Source organism: Argiope bruennichi, chromosome 9 (genome assembly GCF_947563725.1).
Source record: "Argiope bruennichi chromosome 9, qqArgBrue1.1, whole genome shotgun sequence".
NCBI classification, from domain to species: Eukaryota; Metazoa; Arthropoda; class Arachnida; order Araneae; family Araneidae; genus Argiope; species Argiope bruennichi.
This window is the reverse complement of record NC_079159.1, coordinates 93,854,556-93,864,555: the sequence shown is the minus strand read 5'-3', so window position 1 is coordinate 93,864,555 and position 10,000 is coordinate 93,854,556. Positions and strand designations below refer to the sequence as shown.

Below are 10,000 nucleotides of genomic sequence, written 5' to 3'. Positions count from 1 at the left end.
TTTAGTTACATTTACGTCCGCGTTTTATGCTACACTACGCTTGTTTTGTGTAAGACGTCGTTTTTCGCAGGGTCATCAGATGAAGAGGACGACAACTTCAATCCCATGCTCGCCATATAATTCCAAGACAAGTCTTGTTATTTTTTTCGAAAAGAGAGGCCAAGATTTCTAGTCCAAAAATTTCGCGAAGTCCGGAAATTCGCGATATACTTGAAAAAAAAACGATATATGCCTTCGTTTCCATCCCAATTGCACCGAATTGGTATTCGACATTCACTAAATTTTGAGTTCCGTTCGAATTTGAGAATTCCGGAAATGTTGCAATTCAACAATTAATCACCCATGTAGAAGTAAGCCTACGTAGACTTAAAAGAGAGCTGCAACAAAATCCTACCGCCAGAAACTTTTTTGCGAAGAATTCATCGTAGTCGGCAGGATTCGAACCTGCGCGGGAATAACCCAATAGATTTCAAGTCCATCGCCGTAACCACTCGGCCACGAATACCCGTTCGGAGCAAAGATTTGCCTTTGTAGGTATTACCGAAAAGTATCTAAAACTCTCTCACCAACGCGTTCGAAAGAATAGATTAAAAATTTCGGCAAATTTTCCTTTCGATCCGGTGAACGAGTGTCTCTGCAAACAAAATAAAAAAATTAAAAACATTGGCGTATTTGCGAGCCCGCCAGGATTCGAACCTGGAATCTCCTGATCCGTAGTCAGGCGCGTTGTCCGTTGCGCCACGGGCCCGACGTTCCGCGTCCTTCGTAATGCTTTGCAGTTTCTTTCCATTCGTTACTGTCGACGTCACATGTTCAAAAAGATTCTGCTCCCGCCCGAACAGGGACTCGAACCCTGGACCGTTAGGTTAAAAGCCTAACGCTCTACCGACTGAGCTATCCGGGCTCGTAGGCTCTACTCTGTGAAACTTCCAGTTTTCCTTCCCTTATGCTTCGTCTTAAACATCGCACAGCATGAGGTAACGTAATCAAAGTAAACACGATTTGCCCTCCCACGTCTCTCGTGTCTCTTTGGCAACAAGTCGCAACGGGAACATTTTAAGACAAATCTTCGTTCAAACGCCGACTCGCTCCTGTAAAAAATGTCGCCCAACGTGGGGCTCGAACCCACGACCCTGAGATTAAGAGTCTCATGCTCTACCGACTGAGCTAACCGGGCTGCCAACGATCTCGGATTGCAGTTAACGTGTCAAAAACTATATCCGTTATAATATCGCATTTTCTCGCTAAAGTCGATCGGTCGCTTTTTTATATATATCTGGAATGCAATACACTACACGTGGAATTCCTGAATCTCACTGGTGTAGTCATGGCCGAGTGGTTAAGGCGATGGACTAGAAATCCATTGGGATCTTCCCGCGTAGGTTCGAATCCTACTGACTACGTACTTGCACCAAAGGTATCAGCTTCTTACTTCGTTCTGAAATCGCGTTTTTTCATATCTCGAATGGAAGTTTTAGTTACATTTACGTCCGCATTTTATGCTACACTACGCTTGTTTTGTGTAAGACGTCGTTTTTCGGAGGGTCATCAGATGAAGAGGACGACAACTTCAATCCCATGCTCGCCATATAATTCCAAGACAAGTCTTGTTATTTTTTTCGAAAAGAGAGGCCAAGATTTCTAGTCCAGAAATTTCGCGAAGTCCGGAAATTCGCGATATACTTGAAAAAAAAACGATATATGCCTTCGTTTCCATCCCAATTGCACCGAATTGGTATTCGACATTCACTAAATTTTGAGTTCCGTTCGAATTTGAGAATTCCGGAAATGTTGCAATTCAACAATTAATCACCCATGTAGAAGTAAGTCTACGTAGACTTAAAAGAGAGCTGCAACAAAATCCTACCGCCAAAAACTTTTTTGCGAAGAATTCATCGTAGTCGGCAGGATTCGAACCTGCGCGGGAATAACCCAATGGAATTCAAGTCCATCGCCGTAACCACTCGGCCACGAATACCCGTTCGGAGCAAAGATTTGCCTTTGTAGGTATTACCGAAAAGTATCTAAAACTCTCTCACCAACGCGTTCGATAGAATAGATTAAAAATTTCGGCAAATTTTCCTTTCGATCCGGTGAACGAGTGTCTCTGCAAACAAAATAAAAAAATTAAAAAAATTGGCGTAGTTGCGAGCCCGCCAGGATTCGAACCTGGAATCTCCTGATCCGTAGTCAGGCGCGTTGTCCGTTGCGCCACGGGCCAGACGTTCCGCGTCATTCGTAATGCTTTGCAGTTTCTTTCCATTCCTTACTGTCGACGTCACATGTTCAAAAAGATTCTGCTCCCGCCCGAACAGGGACTCGAACCCTGGACCGTTAGGTTAAAAGCCTAACGCTCTACCGACTGAGCTATCCGGGCTCGTACGTTCTACTCTGTGAAACTTCCAGTTTTCCTTCCCTTATGCTTCGTCTTAAACATCGCACAGCATGAGGTAACGTAATCAAAGTAAACACGATTTGCCCTCCCACGTCTCTCGTGTCTCTTTGGCAACAAGTCGCAACGGGAACATTTTAAGACAAATCTTCGTTCAAACGCCGACTCGCTCCTGTAAAAAATGTCGCCCAACGTGGGGCTCGAACCCACGACCCTGAGATTAAGAGTCTCATGCTCTACCGACTGAGCTAGCCGGGCTGCCAACGATCTCGGATTGCAGTTAACGTGTCAAAAACTATATCCGTTATAATATCGCATTTTCTCGCTAAAGTCGATCGGTCGCTTTTTTATATATATTTGGAATGCAATACACTACACGTGGAATTCCTGAAACTGACTGGTGTAGTCACGGCCGAGTGGTTAAGGCGATGGACTAGAAATCCATTGGGATCTTCCCGCGTAGGTTCGAATCCTACTGACTACGTAATTGCACCAAAGGTATCAGCTTTTTACTTCGTTCTGAAATCGCGTTTTTTCATATATCGAATGGAAGTTTTAGTTACATTTACGTCCGCGTTTTATGCTACACTACGCTTGTTTTGTGTAAGACGTCGTTTTTCGCAGGGTCATCAGATGAAGAGGACGACAACTTCAATCCCATGCTCGCCATATAATTCCAAGACAAGTCTTGTTATTTTTTTCGAAAAGAGAGGCCAAGATTTCTAGTCCAAAAATTTCGCGAAGTCCGGAAATTCGCGATATACTTGAAAAAAAAACGATATATGCCTTCGTTTCCATCCCAATTGCACCGAATTGGTATTCGACATTCACTAAATTTTGAGTTCCGTTCGAATTTGAGAATTCCGGAAATGTTGCAATTCAACAATTAATCACCCATGTAGAAGTAAGCCTACGTAGACTTAAAAGAGAGCTGCAACAAAATCCTACCGCCAGAAACTTTTTTGCGAAGAATTCATCGTAGTCGGCAGGATTCGAACCTGCGCGGGAATAACCCAATAGATTTCAAGTCCATCGCCGTAACCACTCGGCCACGAATACCCGTTCGGAGCAAAGATTTGCCTTTGTAGGTATTACCGAAAAGTATCTAAAACTCTCTCACCAACGCGTTCGAAAGAATAGATTAAAAATTTCGGCAAATTTTCCTTTCGATCCGGTGAACGAGTGTCTCTGCAAACAAAATAAAAAAATTAAAAACATTGGCGTATTTGCGAGCCCGCCAGGATTCGAACCTGGAATCTCCTGATCCGTAGTCAGGCGCGTTGTCCGTTGCGCCACGGGCCCGACGTTCCGCGTCCTTCGTAATGCTTTGCAGTTTCTTTCCATTCGTTACTGTCAACGTCACATGTTCAAAAAGATTCTGCTCCCGCCCGAACAGGGACTCGAACCCTGGACCGTTAGGTTAAAAGCCTAACGCTCTACCGACTGAGCTATCCGGGCTCGTAGGCTCTACTCTGTGAAACTTCCAGTTTTCCTTCCCTTATGCTTCGTCTTAAACATCGCACAGCATGAGGTAACGTAATCAAAGTAAACACGATTTGCCCTCCCACGTCTCTCGTGTCTCTTTGGCAACAAGTCGCAACGGGAACATTTTAAGACAAATCTTCGTTCAAACGCCGACTCGCTCCTGTAAAAAATGTCGCCCAACGTGGGGCTCGAACCCACGACCCTGAGATTAAGAGTCTCATGCTCTACCGACTGAGCTAACCGGGCTGCCAACGATCTCGGATTGCAGTTAACGTGTCAAAAACTATATCCGTTATAATATCGCATTTTCTCGCTAAAGTCGATCGGTCGCTTTTTTATATATATCTGGAATGCAATACACTACACGTGGAATTCCTGAATCTCACTGGTGTAGTCATGGCCGAGTGGTTAAGGCGATGGACTAGAAATCCATTGGGATCTTCCCGCGTAGGTTCGAATCCTACTGACTACGTACTTGCACCAAAGGTATCAGCTTCTTACTTCGTTCTGAAATCGCGTTTTTTCATATCTCGAATGGAAGTTTTAGTTACATTTACGTCCGCATTTTATGCTACACTACGCTTGTTTTGTGTAAGACGTCATTTTTCGGAGGGTCATCAGATGAAGAGGACGACAACTTCAATCCCATGCTCGCCATATAATTCCAAGACAAGTCTTGTTATTTTTTTCGAAAAGAGAGGCCAAGATTTCTAGTCCAGAAATTTCGCGAAGTCCGGAAATTCGCGATATACTTGAAAAAAAACGATATATGCCTTCGTTTCCATCCCAATTGCACCGAATTGGTATTCGACATTCACTAAATTTTGAGTTCCGTTCGAATTTGAGAATTCCGGAAATGTTGCAATTCAACAATTAATCACCCATGTAGAAGTAAGCCTACGTAGACTTAAAAGAGAGCTGCAACAAAATCCTACCGCCAAAAACTTTTTTGCGAAGAATTCATCGTAGTCGGCAGGATTCGAACCTGCGCGGGAATAACCCAATGGAATTCAAGTCCATCGCCGTAACCACTCGGCCACGAATACCCGTTCGGAGCAAAGATTTGCCTTTGTAGGTATTACCGAAAAGTATCTAAAACTCTCTCACCAACGCGTTCGATAGAATAGATTAAAAATTTCGGCAAATTTTCCTTTCGATCCGGTGAACGAGTGTCTCTGCAAACAAAATAAAAAAATTAAAAAAATTGGCGTAGTTGCGAGCCCGCCAGGATTCGAACCTGGAATCTCCTGATCCGTAGTCAGGCGCGTTGTCCGTTGCGCCACGGGCCCGACGTTCCGCGTCCTTCGTAATGCTTTGCAGTTTCTTTCCATTCGTTACTGTCGACGTCACATGTTCAAAAAGATTCTGCTCCCGCCCGAACAGGGACTCGAACCCTGGACCGTTAGGTTAAAAGCCTAACGCTCTACCGACTGAGCTATCCGGGCTCGTAGGCTCTACTCTGTGAAACTTCCAGTTTTCCTTCCCTTATGCTTCGTCTTAAACATCGCACAGCATGAGGTAACGTAATCAAAGTAAACACGATTTGCCCTCCCATGTCTCTCGTGTCTCTTTGGCAACAAGTCGCAACGGGAACATTTTAAGACAAATCTTCGTTCAAACGCCGACTCGCTCCTGTAAAAAATGTCGCCCAACGTGGGGCTCGAACCCACGACCCTGAGATTAAGAGTCTCATGCTCTACCGACTGAGCTAACCGGGCTGCCAACGATCTCGGATTGCAGTTAACGTGTCAAAAACTATATCCGTTATAATATCGCATTTTCTCGCTAAAGTCGATCGGTCGCTTTTTTATATATATTTGGAATGCAATACACTACACGTGGAATTCCTGAAACTGACTGGTGTAGTCACGGCCGAGTGGTTAAGGCGATGGACTAGAAATCCATTGGGATCTTCCCGCGTAGGTTCGAATCCTACTGACTACGTAATTGCACCAAAGGTATCAGCTTTTTACTTCGTTCTGAAATCGCGTTTTTTCATATATCGAATGGAAGTTTTAGTTACATTTACGTCCGCGTTTTATGCTACACTACGCTTGTTTTGTGTAAGACGTCGTTTTTCGCAGGGTCATCAGATGAAGAGGACGACAACTTCAATCCCATGCTCGCCATATAATTCCAAGACAAGTCTTGTTATTTTTTTCGAAAAGAGAGGCCAAGATTTCTAGTCCAAAAATTTCGCGAAGTCCGGAAATTCGCGATATACTTGAAAAAAAAACGATATATGCCTTCGTTTCCATCCCAATTGCACCGAATTGGTATTCGACATTCACTAAATTTTGAGTTCCGTTCGAATTTGAGAATTCCGGAAATGTTGCAATTCAACAATTAATCACCCATGTAGAAGTAAGCCTACGTAGACTTAAAAGAGAGCTGCAACAAAATCCTACCGCCAGAAACTTTTTTGCGAAGAATTCATCGTAGTCGGCAGGATTCGAACCTGCGCGGGAATAACCCAATAGATTTCAAGTCCATCGCCGTAACCACTCGGCCACGAATACCCGTTCGGAGCAAAGATTTGCCTTTGTAGGTATTACCGAAAAGTATCTAAAACTCTCTCACCAACGCGTTCGAAAGAATAGATTAAAAATTTCGGCAAATTTTCCTTTCGATCCGGTGAACGAGTGTCTCTGCAAACAAAATAAAAAAATTAAAAACATTGGCGTATTTGCGAGCCCGCCAGGATTCGAACCTGGAATCTCCTGATCCGTAGTCAGGCGCGTTGTCCGTTGCGCCACGGGCCCGACGTTCCGCGTCCTTCGTAATGCTTTGCAGTTTCTTTCCATTCGTTACTGTCAACGTCACATGTTCAAAAAGATTCTGCTCCCGCCCGAACAGGGACTCGAACCCTGGACCGTTAGGTTAAAAGCCTAACGCTCTACCGACTGAGCTATCCGGGCTCGTAGGCTCTACTCTGTGAAACTTCCAGTTTTCCTTCCCTTATGCTTCGTCTTAAACATCGCACAGCATGAGGTAACGTAATCAAAGTAAACACGATTTGCCCTCCCACGTCTCTCGTGTCTCTTTGGCAACAAGTCGCAACGGGAACATTTTAAGACAAATCTTCGTTCAAACGCCGACTCGCTCCTGTAAAAAATGTCGCCCAACGTGGGGCTCGAACCCACGACCCTGAGATTAAGAGTCTCATGCTCTACCGACTGAGCTAACCGGGCTGCCAACGATCTCGGATTGCAGTTAACGTGTCAAAAACTATATCCGTTATAATATCGCATTTTCTCGCTAAAGTCGATCGGTCGCTTTTTTATATATATCTGGAATGCAATACACTACACGTGGAATTCCTGAATCTCACTGGTGTAGTCATGGCCGAGTGGTTAAGGCGATGGACTAGAAATCCATTGGGATCTTCCCGCGTAGGTTCGAATCCTACTGACTACGTACTTGCACCAAAGGTATCAGCTTCTTACTTCGTTCTGAAATCGCGTTTTTTCATATCTCGAATGGAAGTTTTAGTTACATTTACGTCCGCATTTTATGCTACACTACGCTTGTTTTGTGTAAGACGTCGTTTTTCGGAGGGTCATCAGATGAAGAGGACGACAACTTCAATCCCATGCTCGCCATATAATTCCAAGACAAGTCTTGTTATTTTTTTCGAAAAGAGAGGCCAAGATTTCTAGTCCAGAAATTTCGCGAAGTCCGGAAATTCGCGATATACTTGAAAAAAAAACGATATATGCCTTCGTTTCCATCCCAATTGCACCGAATTGGTATTCGACATTCACTAAATTTTGAGTTCCGTTCGAATTTGAGAATTCCGGAAATGTTGCAATTCAACAATTAATCACCCATGTAGAAGTAAGTCTACGTAGACTTAAAAGAGAGCTGCAACAAAATCCTACCGCCAAAAACTTTTTTGCGAAGAATTCATCGTAGTCGGCAGGATTCGAACCTGCGCGGGAATAACCCAATGGAATTCAAGTCCATCGCCGTAACCACTCGGCCACGAATACCCGTTCGGAGCAAAGATTTGCCTTTGTAGGTATTACCGAAAAGTATCTAAAACTCTCTCACCAACGCGTTCGATAGAATAGATTAAAAATTTCGGCAAATTTTCCTTTCGATCCGGTGAACGAGTGTCTCTGCAAACAAAATAAAAAAATTAAAAAAATTGGCGTAGTTGCGAGCCCGCCAGGATTCGAACCTGGAATCTCCTGATCCGTAGTCAGGCGCGTTGTCCGTTGCGCCACGGGCCAGACGTTCCGCGTCATTCGTAATGCTTTGCAGTTTCTTTCCATTCCTTACTGTCGACGTCACATGTTCAAAAAGATTCTGCTCCCGCCCGAACAGGGACTCGAACCCTGGACCGTTAGGTTAAAAGCCTAACGCTCTACCGACTGAGCTATCCGGGCTCGTACGTTCTACTCTGTGAAACTTCCAGTTTTCCTTCCCTTATGCTTCGTCTTAAACATCGCACAGCATGAGGTAACGTAATCAAAGTAAACACGATTTGCCCTCCCACGTCTCTCGTGTCTCTTTGGCAACAAGTCGCAACGGGAACATTTTAAGACAAATCTTCGTTCAAACGCCGACTCGCTCCTGTAAAAAATGTCGCCCAACGTGGGGCTCGAACCCACGACCCTGAGATTAAGAGTCTCATGCTCTACCGACTGAGCTAGCCGGGCTGCCAACGATCTCGGATTGCAGTTAACGTGTCAAAAACTATATCCGTTATAATATCGCATTTTCTCGCTAAAGTCGATCGGTCGCTTTTTTATATATATTTGGAATGCAATACACTACACGTGGAATTCCTGAAACTGACTGGTGTAGTCACGGCCGAGTGGTTAAGGCGATGGACTAGAAATCCATTGGGATCTTCCCGCGTAGGTTCGAATCCTACTGACTACGTAATTGCACCAAAGGTATCAGCTTTTTACTTCGTTCTGAAATCGCGTTTTTTCATATATCGAATGGAAGTTTTAGTTACATTTACGTCCGCGTTTTATGCTACACTACGCTTGTTTTGTGTAAGACGTCGTTTTTCGCAGGGTCATCAGATGAAGAGGACGACAACTTCAATCCCATGCTCGCCATATAATTCCAAGACAAGTCTTGTTATTTTTTTCGAAAAGAGAGGCCAAGATTTCTAGTCCAAAAATTTCGCGAAGTCCGGAAATTCGCGATATACTTGAAAAAAAAACGATATATGCCTTCGTTTCCATCCCAATTGCACCGAATTGGTATTCGACATTCACTAAATTTTGAGTTCCGTTCGAATTTGAGAATTCCGGAAATGTTGCAATTCAACAATTAATCACTCATGTAGAAGTAAGCCTACGTAGACTTAAAAGAGAGCTGCAACAAAATCCTACCGCCAGAAACTTTTTTGCGAAGAATTCATCGTAGTCGGCAGGATTCGAACCTGCGCGGGAATAACCCAATAGATTTCAAGTCCATCGCCGTAACCACTCGGCCACGAATACCCGTTCGGAGCAAAGATTTGCCTTTGTAGGTATTACCGAAAAGTATCTAAAACTCTCTCACCAACGCGTTCGAAAGAATAGATTAAAAATTTCGGCAAATTTTCCTTTCGATCCGGTGAACGAGTGTCTCTGCAAACAAAATAAAAAAATTAAAAAAATTGGCGTAGTTGCGAGCCCGCCAGGATTCGAACCTGGAATCTCCTGATCCGTAGTCAGGCGCGTTGTCCGTTGCGCCACGGGCCAGACGTTCCGCGTCATTCGTAATGCTTTGCAGTTTCTTTCCATTCCTTACTGTCGACGTCACATGTTCAAAAAGATTCTGCTCCCGCCCGAACAGGGACTCGAACCCTGGACCGTTAGGTTAAAAGCCTAACGCTCTACCGACTGAGCTATCCGGGCTCGTACGTTCTACTCTGTGAAACTTCCAGTTTTCCTTCCCTTATGCTTCGTCTTAAACATCGCACAGCATGAGGTAACGTAATCAAAGTAAACACGATTTGCCCTCCCACGTCTCTCGTGTCTCTTTGGCAACAAGTCGCAACGGGAACATTTTAAGACAAATCTTCGTTCAAACGCCGACTCGCTCCTGTAAAAAATGTCGCCCAACGTGGGGCTCGAACCCACGACCCTGAGATTAAGAGTCTCATGCTCTACCGAC

At 44.4% G+C, this 10,000-nt stretch overlaps 34 non-coding genes across 34 annotated transcripts in view; 6 read left to right on the top strand and 28 right to left on the bottom strand.

Annotated features, from left to right (window-relative positions):
• Positions 1-423: 423 nt before the first annotated feature.
• Positions 424-505, bottom strand: Trnas-uga (transfer RNA serine (anticodon UGA)). The gene has a single exon. It is a non-coding gene; the product is annotated as a tRNA-Ser (tRNA).
• A 170-nt stretch (positions 506-675) lies between these two features.
• Trnar-acg (transfer RNA arginine (anticodon ACG)) lies at positions 676-748 on the bottom strand. The gene has a single exon. It is a non-coding gene; the product is annotated as a tRNA-Arg (tRNA).
• Positions 749-831: 83 nt separating this feature from the next.
• Trnak-uuu (transfer RNA lysine (anticodon UUU)) lies at positions 832-904 on the bottom strand. The gene has a single exon. It is a non-coding gene; the product is annotated as a tRNA-Lys (tRNA).
• A 200-nt stretch (positions 905-1,104) lies between these two features.
• Positions 1,105-1,177, bottom strand: Trnak-cuu (transfer RNA lysine (anticodon CUU)). The gene has a single exon. It is a non-coding gene; the product is annotated as a tRNA-Lys (tRNA).
• A 144-nt stretch (positions 1,178-1,321) lies between these two features.
• On the top strand, positions 1,322-1,403 carry Trnas-aga (transfer RNA serine (anticodon AGA)). Its single transcript has one exon. It is a non-coding gene; the product is annotated as a tRNA-Ser (tRNA).
• A 493-nt stretch (positions 1,404-1,896) lies between these two features.
• On the bottom strand, positions 1,897-1,978 carry Trnas-uga (transfer RNA serine (anticodon UGA)). Its single transcript has one exon. It is a non-coding gene; the product is annotated as a tRNA-Ser (tRNA).
• Positions 1,979-2,145: 167 nt separating this feature from the next.
• Trnar-acg (transfer RNA arginine (anticodon ACG)) lies at positions 2,146-2,221 on the bottom strand. Its single transcript has one exon. It is a non-coding gene; the product is annotated as a tRNA-Arg (tRNA).
• An 83-nt stretch (positions 2,222-2,304) lies between these two features.
• Trnak-uuu (transfer RNA lysine (anticodon UUU)) lies at positions 2,305-2,377 on the bottom strand. Its single transcript has one exon. It is a non-coding gene; the product is annotated as a tRNA-Lys (tRNA).
• A 200-nt stretch (positions 2,378-2,577) lies between these two features.
• Positions 2,578-2,650, bottom strand: Trnak-cuu (transfer RNA lysine (anticodon CUU)). Its single transcript has one exon. It is a non-coding gene; the product is annotated as a tRNA-Lys (tRNA).
• Positions 2,651-2,794: 144 nt separating this feature from the next.
• Positions 2,795-2,876, top strand: Trnas-aga (transfer RNA serine (anticodon AGA)). The gene has a single exon. It is a non-coding gene; the product is annotated as a tRNA-Ser (tRNA).
• A 493-nt stretch (positions 2,877-3,369) lies between these two features.
• Positions 3,370-3,451, bottom strand: Trnas-uga (transfer RNA serine (anticodon UGA)). Its single transcript has one exon. It is a non-coding gene; the product is annotated as a tRNA-Ser (tRNA).
• Positions 3,452-3,621: 170 nt separating this feature from the next.
• Positions 3,622-3,694, bottom strand: Trnar-acg (transfer RNA arginine (anticodon ACG)). Its single transcript has one exon. It is a non-coding gene; the product is annotated as a tRNA-Arg (tRNA).
• Positions 3,695-3,777: 83 nt separating this feature from the next.
• Trnak-uuu (transfer RNA lysine (anticodon UUU)) lies at positions 3,778-3,850 on the bottom strand. Its single transcript has one exon. It is a non-coding gene; the product is annotated as a tRNA-Lys (tRNA).
• Positions 3,851-4,050: 200 nt separating this feature from the next.
• On the bottom strand, positions 4,051-4,123 carry Trnak-cuu (transfer RNA lysine (anticodon CUU)). Its single transcript has one exon. It is a non-coding gene; the product is annotated as a tRNA-Lys (tRNA).
• A 144-nt stretch (positions 4,124-4,267) lies between these two features.
• On the top strand, positions 4,268-4,349 carry Trnas-aga (transfer RNA serine (anticodon AGA)). The gene has a single exon. It is a non-coding gene; the product is annotated as a tRNA-Ser (tRNA).
• A 492-nt stretch (positions 4,350-4,841) lies between these two features.
• On the bottom strand, positions 4,842-4,923 carry Trnas-uga (transfer RNA serine (anticodon UGA)). The gene has a single exon. It is a non-coding gene; the product is annotated as a tRNA-Ser (tRNA).
• Positions 4,924-5,093: 170 nt separating this feature from the next.
• Trnar-acg (transfer RNA arginine (anticodon ACG)) lies at positions 5,094-5,166 on the bottom strand. Its single transcript has one exon. It is a non-coding gene; the product is annotated as a tRNA-Arg (tRNA).
• Positions 5,167-5,249: 83 nt separating this feature from the next.
• On the bottom strand, positions 5,250-5,322 carry Trnak-uuu (transfer RNA lysine (anticodon UUU)). Its single transcript has one exon. It is a non-coding gene; the product is annotated as a tRNA-Lys (tRNA).
• Positions 5,323-5,522: 200 nt separating this feature from the next.
• Positions 5,523-5,595, bottom strand: Trnak-cuu (transfer RNA lysine (anticodon CUU)). Its single transcript has one exon. It is a non-coding gene; the product is annotated as a tRNA-Lys (tRNA).
• Positions 5,596-5,739: 144 nt separating this feature from the next.
• On the top strand, positions 5,740-5,821 carry Trnas-aga (transfer RNA serine (anticodon AGA)). The gene has a single exon. It is a non-coding gene; the product is annotated as a tRNA-Ser (tRNA).
• Positions 5,822-6,314: 493 nt separating this feature from the next.
• On the bottom strand, positions 6,315-6,396 carry Trnas-uga (transfer RNA serine (anticodon UGA)). The gene has a single exon. It is a non-coding gene; the product is annotated as a tRNA-Ser (tRNA).
• Positions 6,397-6,566: 170 nt separating this feature from the next.
• On the bottom strand, positions 6,567-6,639 carry Trnar-acg (transfer RNA arginine (anticodon ACG)). Its single transcript has one exon. It is a non-coding gene; the product is annotated as a tRNA-Arg (tRNA).
• An 83-nt stretch (positions 6,640-6,722) lies between these two features.
• Positions 6,723-6,795, bottom strand: Trnak-uuu (transfer RNA lysine (anticodon UUU)). The gene has a single exon. It is a non-coding gene; the product is annotated as a tRNA-Lys (tRNA).
• Positions 6,796-6,995: 200 nt separating this feature from the next.
• Trnak-cuu (transfer RNA lysine (anticodon CUU)) lies at positions 6,996-7,068 on the bottom strand. Its single transcript has one exon. It is a non-coding gene; the product is annotated as a tRNA-Lys (tRNA).
• A 144-nt stretch (positions 7,069-7,212) lies between these two features.
• Trnas-aga (transfer RNA serine (anticodon AGA)) lies at positions 7,213-7,294 on the top strand. Its single transcript has one exon. It is a non-coding gene; the product is annotated as a tRNA-Ser (tRNA).
• A 493-nt stretch (positions 7,295-7,787) lies between these two features.
• On the bottom strand, positions 7,788-7,869 carry Trnas-uga (transfer RNA serine (anticodon UGA)). Its single transcript has one exon. It is a non-coding gene; the product is annotated as a tRNA-Ser (tRNA).
• A 167-nt stretch (positions 7,870-8,036) lies between these two features.
• On the bottom strand, positions 8,037-8,112 carry Trnar-acg (transfer RNA arginine (anticodon ACG)). Its single transcript has one exon. It is a non-coding gene; the product is annotated as a tRNA-Arg (tRNA).
• Positions 8,113-8,195: 83 nt separating this feature from the next.
• On the bottom strand, positions 8,196-8,268 carry Trnak-uuu (transfer RNA lysine (anticodon UUU)). Its single transcript has one exon. It is a non-coding gene; the product is annotated as a tRNA-Lys (tRNA).
• A 200-nt stretch (positions 8,269-8,468) lies between these two features.
• On the bottom strand, positions 8,469-8,541 carry Trnak-cuu (transfer RNA lysine (anticodon CUU)). The gene has a single exon. It is a non-coding gene; the product is annotated as a tRNA-Lys (tRNA).
• A 144-nt stretch (positions 8,542-8,685) lies between these two features.
• On the top strand, positions 8,686-8,767 carry Trnas-aga (transfer RNA serine (anticodon AGA)). Its single transcript has one exon. It is a non-coding gene; the product is annotated as a tRNA-Ser (tRNA).
• Positions 8,768-9,260: 493 nt separating this feature from the next.
• On the bottom strand, positions 9,261-9,342 carry Trnas-uga (transfer RNA serine (anticodon UGA)). Its single transcript has one exon. It is a non-coding gene; the product is annotated as a tRNA-Ser (tRNA).
• Positions 9,343-9,509: 167 nt separating this feature from the next.
• Trnar-acg (transfer RNA arginine (anticodon ACG)) lies at positions 9,510-9,585 on the bottom strand. Its single transcript has one exon. It is a non-coding gene; the product is annotated as a tRNA-Arg (tRNA).
• Positions 9,586-9,668: 83 nt separating this feature from the next.
• Positions 9,669-9,741, bottom strand: Trnak-uuu (transfer RNA lysine (anticodon UUU)). Its single transcript has one exon. It is a non-coding gene; the product is annotated as a tRNA-Lys (tRNA).
• A 200-nt stretch (positions 9,742-9,941) lies between these two features.
• The window catches only part of Trnak-cuu (transfer RNA lysine (anticodon CUU)), a 73-nt gene continuing 14 nt past the window's right edge, over positions 9,942-10,000 (bottom strand). The window contains exon 1 of the tRNA in view: positions 9,942-10,000. This exon is cut by the window's right edge and continues 14 nt beyond it. This is a non-coding gene — a tRNA (tRNA-Lys).